General features: G+C 38.8%; 1 pseudogene; it reads left to right on the plus strand.

Moving 5' to 3' along the window:
* Positions 1–224: 224 nt before the first annotated feature.
* On the plus strand, positions 225–3802 carry LOC105815162 (annotated as a pseudogene).
* The last annotated feature ends 4804 nt before the right edge of the window (positions 3803–8606 follow it).

The following is an 8606-nucleotide window of genomic DNA, read 5'->3' on the forward strand; positions in this document are numbered from 1 at the left end:
TACGGTTTCAGATTCCACAATACAACTAACCTTTCTTCTAACACTTGTCAAGTTTTAGCGTAGTACCAAAGAACATCCACAATTATCTGAAAAGGCTATCTACTCTTCCCTTCTCTACCTACATTACATATCTGTCCAAAGCCAGATTTTCATTACGTACTTCAATCAAAACAATATTAACGGAAGCTTGGCTTTTGGTTGGTGTGGATCCACATGGGTTCAACATGCATATGGAGAAATGTTATTTCTATTCGGGGCCAATCCACCCTGGCCATAGCATGATGTTCATCCGCAACAATTGCAAGGTGTTAAGATTTTGTAAATCCGAATGTCATAAAAACTTTAAATAAAGAAGCGCAATCTTCGCAAGGTCTAGTGAACTAAAGCATTCCAGGAAAGCAGATGGTAAAGAGCTTACAGGGGATAATTCATTTGAATCTGGAAAACATAGAAATGAACCTGTCAAATACCAGAGAGAGCTATGCAAGAAAACCATTGACGCAATGAAGACAGTTGAAGAGATCAAACAGAAATGTGAAGCCAAACTTAAAATGAACAGATTGAAGAAAAATAGCTACAGAAAGTTCAGGACATCAAGGAAGTCAAACAAAACATCCATCTTATCCGAGCCCCTCTTGTAGGTAAAGGAAAGCACCTGGAAGAGAAAATGATACAGCAATGACAACAGGACATTCCATGTGGACATGGAAGATGTTTCTTAAAAATCTCACTGCCTGGCCGGGCACGGTGGCTCATGCCTGTAATCCTAGCTCACTGGGAGGCCGAGGCGGGCGGATTGTTTGAGCTCAGGAGTTCAAGACCAGCCTGAGCAAGAGCGAGACCTCATCTCTACCAAAAATAGAAAGAAATTAATTGGACAGCTAAAAATATATAGAAAAAAAAAATTAGCCGGGCATGGTGGCGCATGCCTGTAGTCCCAGCTACTTGGGAGGCTGAGGCAGTAGGATCGTTTGAGCCCAGGAGTCTGAGGTTGCTGTCAGCTAGGCTGATGCCACCGTACTCACTCTAGCCCGGGAAAAAAAAAAATCTCACTGCCTGTAACCATTTCTATATGTACATTTGAAAATGTCCTCTGGAGACTAGAACTTCTAAGTTATTGGTTTATTTCTTTGCATAAGGTCATTCAAATGAAAGATAATTAAAAATGTGTCTCCTACATTACTGTCTGCAAAACATCAGATAGTATGGATGTTAGATTGCATCTCACTGTTAAACTTCCACTGATAGCTGTGCTTATGTAAATAGGAAAATTCTGTTTGTAAATACAGAAATGAACTGTGGACGTAAAATGGTCATACCATTTGGATGATGGCACTAGACAGCATTTATGTAGTAACTAAGGACAAATTCTGGCTAGTGATATAAAAAATAAAATTTTATTTTCAGTTAAAAAAAAAACAATATAATGGTCGGACACAGTGGCTCACAGCTGTAATCCCAATAACTTTGGGAGGCGGAGGTGGGAGGACTGCTTGAGGTCAGGAGTTGGAGACCAGCCTGAGTAAGAGCGAGATCCCGTCTCTACCAAAAATAGAAAAAATTAGCTGAGTGTGGTGGCGCGCACATGTACTCCCAGCTACTCGGGAGGCTGAGGCAGGAGAATCGCTTGAGCCCGGGAGTTGGAGATTGCTGTGAGCTACGATGACACCACTGCACTCTATCTGGGGCAACAGAGCAAGACTGTCTCAAAAAAAAAAAAACAAAGAAAAATAGTAATGTCAAAATCAGCCAAAATAATATGTATGAAAAGTATATACTTATTAATACATTCTATTAGTTTTCGAAACATGACAATTCTGGGTGCTTTGCAGATTTTATCTAAGCTATTTGGGAGAAATGTTAAACATCAATTTTTTATAGCCAATTCCATTAGGAAAGAAGGGGGGATGTCGGAAAATTATAGAACAGTTCTCTCGGGGTCAAAGGGAAGGCTACAGATTCAAGTGCAACACTATCAGGATGTAGCAGCCTCAGATAGCCTCAACTGCCTCATTTGTTCCCTGTTCCTAGAGAGTGGGGTCTCCAGTCACTCTGCTCAGGATTCAAATTCCATTCCAGGAGTTCAAGACCAACCTGAGCAAGAACAAGACGCTGTCTCTACTAAAAATAGAAAAAATTAGCCAGGTGTGGTGGCACAAGCCTGTAGTCCCTGCTACTTGGGAGGCTGAGGCAGAAGGATCGCAATCCTCCTACGAAGTTGGAGGCTGCAGTGAGCTATGACGCCACTGCACTCTACCTCAGTGACAGAGTGAGACCTTGTCTCAGAAAATAAAAATTAAAAAAAAGAAAACTTGTGGCATCCATACAGTGGGATCCTACTTAGAAATGAAAATATTGAGATGCTCAATAATATAGAGAATCTCAAAATAATTATGCTGAGTGAAAGGAAACAAAAGGATACATGCAGTATGTATGTAAATTTTGTGTAAATTTTAGAAAATACAAAGTAATCTAAAGAGACATAAGATCAGTGGCTGTCTAAAACTGCTGAAGGAGTGGGGAGAGAGAGGACAGGAGGGAAGGATTACAAAGTGGCAGGAAGAAACTTTTGGGGACCATGGATATGTTCATTATCAGGATTATAGTGATGGTTTCACAGGTGTCAAATGTGTGCAGTTTATTGCATGTCAATTATACCTCAGTAAAGCTGGTAAATCCAAAACCAAAAAAAGGGTATGCAAATGGTACAGAAATTATATCTATAAAATGAAAATAATGGCAATGGTTCCTTCTCAACATCTTTATTTTTTAAATATGCCAAGCAAAATTTCAACTAAAGAGAACGTGAATCATTTATATCTCACCTAATTCCAAAAGGGTCTGCGATAGTATATAATAAACGTAGAATAATAAAACCATTAAACAAGACAGTAAAACTGTAGACAATTAGAATCTGAGAACAACAATTTTCAAAAGATACTTGGAAAAAGGAGAAGAAAGTCATCTGTAAATTTACCCTTTTCCTAAAGGTAAAACTAATTTTAATAATGTTTATCAAAATAACAGCTAATATCACTTGCATCTTCTACAACGTAACACAATACACAATTTACTTTATGTTCCCTTGCTTTTCATCTTCTTTATCCCATGTGTCAGGAGTTTGTTTCCATTTTCAAATTCCCATTCAGGTTCTTTCTTTTCCTATTACTACTGCCCTACGTCTGAAATCTCACCAACTCAAATCATTTCTGGAATAAGGCTGAATGCAAATTAATTGCTCCCAGCTTACCTCGCATCCTCCAATCTTTCCTCATTCTAATGCATTCTGAACAATTCTTTTTGAAGCAGCTTCCCCAGCGTCACTCTCCTGCTGAAGAATCTTACAACGGTTATATTACTAACAAAAGTTGAAGTTCCAACAAGACATCAAGACCTTCCACACCCTGCTCTCGCCCAGCCTTTCTTGTATCCCCACTTCCTGCATCACACACCCTGGAGATTCCTTGAGATTTGGGCTCAGAATCTCTGGGGCCAAAGAATTTGTAGTTCAGATGAATCTTACACACACTAAGACTGAAAACCTACTGGTACAATAAAGGGCCTTTCATAACATTCCCTTCCCCTGGCTCCCTGGTCTCATCTCCTGACACTCCACAAGGACATGAAATTCAAGACATACCAAATGGCTTTCGGAATCCACTCAACTTCATGCCTCCTTACACACACTGCTCTTCTTTCACTGGAAGCTCTCCCTAATTTTGTCATTCTCCTCCCATGCAGCCCCACATACCCTGACTATGGATTTGACCTGGATGTGGAAAAGCAGATAAGCTTCAGATAAACAAGGAAGGAGGAAGGAGGGATAATAAAATGGAATACATAAAAGTATAGAATGGGAAAAGGGTAAACAGAGCCAAAAAGAGGCAAGGGAATAAACTGCCTGGCTGGGGTCCAGATACCAATGTTCTAAGGGCCTGAAAAAATTTTTCTGTAAGCCCAAACCGGCTCTCAAGGGGCCCTGTGAGTAGGATGTGTTCACAAGTTAATAAATAGCAGTCTGTAGGGACCAGGTAAGACAGATGGTTAAGGAAGGTGGGTAGGAGCCTTTGAGGAGGACCTGAATGCCTTGGCTTGAATGGCAAACATGTGTCAATTTTGTCATTATAAAGATGAACACAATATTTTAGCAGTAACAAAGTCTTAAAAATGGGACAGGGTGAACGCCCGAAAGTCTGTAGAAATCTGTGTGTTCAGTTGTTGAATTCTCTACCAGAACATCGGCTCCTTGAGGAAAGAACCCTTATTCATATACCCTTTAATTTCCTACACACATTTTCTGACTCACTCTCAGTACATTTCCATTTTAGCATTTTGTGTTTCTAAACGTTGTTCAATTAAACAGGATTAGCGAATGCTGGTTATGAGTCCCCATTTTTCATAAATCTATACCTCTTAGTTTACAATGTCATATCATTCAACCAGGTGCATGGCTGAAGTCTCGGCTATACAGGAAGCTGAGGCAGGAGGATCACCTGAGCCCAGGAGTTCAAGTCCAGCCAGGGCAACACAGCAAGACCCTGCCTCAAAAAATAATGTAATAATAAATAAGAAAATAAAGAAAAAAGAATGTCATATCATTCTATTTTTCAAGAGCATTCTCACCAGAAGTTAGCAAATGTTTTCTGCAAAGAGCCAGACAGTAAAACCTTAGGCTTTGTAGCCAATATAGTCTCTGTGTCAACTACTCAATTCTGTCACTGGAACACACAAGCGCATAGACAATATGTAAACAAAATGAATGTGATTGTGTTTCAAAAAAACTTTATTTATACACATGGAAATTTGAATTTCCTATAGTTTTCATGTCACAAAATAGTTTTCTTTTGAATTTTTCAAATCATTTAAAAATGTAAAAACTATCTTACTTTGCAGGCCATACACACAGGTGGTAGGCTATATCTGGCCAGCAAACCACAGTTTGCAGACCCTTGCTCTACACTCTAAAGTGCAACTGTACAACTCTTCCATACAACCCTTCCATTATTCCATATTTCCAAAGCACCAAAATTTATTTGCAAGTCTTTCTACTAAGCAGCAACTGTGTGATGGCCTTAGGGAAATAAACAATTAGGCATTTTTTAATTTAAACCCATTGTTTCCCTACATTCATACTTAAAAAAAAAAACTTGATTATCTAGTTTCTGATTTAAAACACTGAAGGAAGGAGAGGAGGATTTTAAGTAGTTGTGTACATGGCACAAAGAACAATGATCACTGTTATACTGATGTCAAATGTCAAAAAAGTCCATCATGAGGAATCTCAATTCTCAGTCCCAAAGTTCTCTCCCACAGATTCAAAAACTAAGTAAAAACTAAACCGTAGGCCGGGCGCAGTGGCTCATGCCTGTAATCCTAGCACTCTGGGAGGCCAAGGCAGGCGGACTGTTTGAACTCAGGAATTTGAGACCAGCCTGAGCAAGAGCGTGACTCCCGTCTCTAATAAAAATAAAAAGAAATTAATGGGACAACTAAAAATATATAGAAAAAATAAGCCAGGCATGGTGGCACATGCCTGTAGTCCCAGCTACTCGGGAGGCTGAGGCAGGAGGATTGCTTGAGCCTAGGAGTTTGAGGTTGCTGTGAGCTAGGCTGATGCCACGACACTCTAGCCCAGGCAACAGAGTGAGACTCTGTCTCAAAAAAAAAAAAAAAAAAAAAAAAACTAAACTGTAACTTTCAAGTTTGATAATGAGATATCCTAAACTCATTCTTACATTTTAAAGAAATGCACAAGACAAGACAAATACAGCATGGTTATTCCAATTACACAAAGTATCTAAAGTAGTCAAACTCAGAAACAGAAAACAGAATTACAATTACCAGGGACTGGGGGGTGGGAAAGGAGAGCAGCTGTTATAATGAGTACAGAGTTTCAGTTTTGCAAGCTGAAGAAGTTCTACAGATGTTGCATGACAAAAATGCATATAGTTAACACTACTTGTACTGTATACTTAGAAACTGTTAAGATGGTATACTGTTATGTTTTTATTGTGGTAAAAGCATAAGATTATTTCTTATAAATAAGAGAAAACTGTCTCCAAAACCAACCTGATACAATTTTTTCTAAAGAGAACTTAAAACTGACTAATCTGATGCACGGTTAAAAAAAAAAAAAAAAAGAAAGAAAGAAAAAAAATACTGATGTGTATTACATTATTTATAATTATCTACAAAAAGGTATGTATAATATTTTGCTGCTACTGAAGCTTCTCTTCAATACTGGATGAAATAAGCTATCTGGAAATCTTCACAAAGATATTTTACTACAAATATATTTTAACAATACTTTTATGTTAGTATCATTGTATTTTTCTACTACAGGAAACAGCAGAGCAATAAATCTGTCTCATTTTAAAAATTAGAAATCAAATAATTTTCATAATAGTACCTAGTGAAAAATGTTTAATAAAGAAAGATCTGGCTCCTAAAGGTACAGAGTTTTCAGTTTGGGATGATGAAAAAGTTCTCGAGATGGATAGCAGTAATGGGTTGCAACATACGAATGAACTTAATGCCTCTCAACTATATGGTTAAAATAGTAAATTTTATGTTATGTATACTTTACCATAATTTTCAGAAGGTTTTAAAAAAAAACTACTATGGTTTCAAATAGCTTTATAAAAGGAGGTTTCATGTAGGTCATTTGCAATACTTTAAAACTACTAGTATTAAGAAAGACCAAGTGTGATACCTTGCACAACTAATTCTAAGCTACCACTTATAAAGACATCTCAAAGGTCTTAATTACTCATGAAAGATACAGTTATAGCAAAATTGGAAATTCTCCCTGAAAACAGAAACCAAAACATTTTTAAATCAGTCCATACAGATGACATATAACATTAATACTGATGTGAATATAAGTGCTTAGCAAACTTAATAAGCCACTATTTGGTACAGAATGCCTTTGAATATTTTCTAACTAGACTAGTTCTGTACAATCAGGTGATATGCTTTAAAAAGGAAAAAGTTTTATTTACAGAAATATATCAGAGCCTAACAAGAATGTATGAAACAATCAGAGGAAGAGAGTAGTAAGAGTAGCATTAAACTACAACCATACCTTAATACCCTACAGGTATTCAAATCAGGGATCCTTCTTAAAAATCCATGTGAAAGTCCTAGGGTCAAGTACTGGCTAAAACCTAGAAAACAGAGACAGGATGGACACTAACAGGAAGAAAAGAGTCTTAAAATTACCATTTATTAAGTAGTGCCTGTCCTAATATGTGCAGGTGTTATGCTAAATATATCACATAAATTCTTATTTAATCCTCACAATAACCCCATGGGTAGGTACCATAATTAATCTCATTTTACAAATGAGGAAACTGAGGCACAGATGGTATAAACAACATGTTCAGGTTACACAGTTATTACACAGCAGGACTGGGGTAAAAAGACACATCAGCAAAGCCTATACCACTAAAGTTTGTGGAGCCCATTTTATAATACGTGCTTTATCTATTTGCTATCACCTTTTGCTATGGTTTGAATGTTTGTCCCTCTAAAACTCATGCTGAAACTTAATGCCCAATGTGGCAGTATGGAGAGGTGAGGCCTTTAAGAGGCAACTGGGTCATAGGGGCACTGCCCTCATGAATGGATTAATCCACTAATGTATTAATGGGTTATTGTGGGAGTGGGACTGGTAGCTTTATAAGAAGAGAGACCTGAGTGAGCACACTCAGCTGCCTTGCCATGTGACGATGCCCTATGCCACCTCCAGACTCTGCGGAGTCACATCACCAGATGAGGCCCTACGCCCGACCTTGGACTTCCCAGATGCTAGAACTGTAAGAAGTAAATTCCTTTCCTTTATAAATTACCCAGTCTCAGATACTCAGTTATAGCAACAGGAAACGGACAAAGACACCCTTGATAATCCACTGTGAAGAAGACTGGGCAGTTATGACCGTGTTTTCCTAGAGAAAACAGAGGCTGAGGGAGGATAAATCACACCCTCCCCAGGGAGCAAGCAGCAGAGCTGGGTTTGGAACTCACTGTCTTTCCTCCTCAATATACTTGACCAGTGTAGTGGTTTCAAGAATATGTGAACAAATTACTTAATCTGCTTCTCTTCAAAGGGGAGAGCCTAAACTCTCCTCAAGTGTGGGTTGTGCTCAGTTAACTCTCTTCTAACAAATCACTGTGGCCAAGTGAGACTGTGAGGGTGGGCCATAAAAAGCGCTGTGCTTCCTCCCTGCTCCCTCTGGACACAGCCAGCTGGCGTGTTGTGAGAGCACTGAAGGAGAGGCCCACGTGGCGGCAAGCAAGGCCTCCTGCCAACAGCCGGGAAAGGGGTCCTCCAGGCCCAGCCAAGCCTTCAACGGGACTGCAACCCTGAGCAGAACCACCCTGCTAAGCTGCTCCCAAATTCCTCATTCCTATGAGATGATAAATGTTTGTTGCATTAAACCACTACATTTCACAGTAATTCATTACACAGTAATAAACAGCTAATCCAACTAGGAAAGAAAATACACACACACATTCCCCTGCATGTGACCAACACCTTGCCAGGTAAATTATCAGTGAAGCAGAATGAAGGCTCTGTAGGTCATCTCTTAATAGAAACTGTGTGA

This window comes from Propithecus coquereli, unplaced genomic scaffold (assembly GCF_000956105.1).
Source record: "Propithecus coquereli isolate 6110/MARCELLA unplaced genomic scaffold, Pcoq_1.0 Scaffold32, whole genome shotgun sequence".
NCBI classification, from domain to species: Eukaryota; Metazoa; Chordata; class Mammalia; order Primates; family Indriidae; genus Propithecus; species Propithecus coquereli.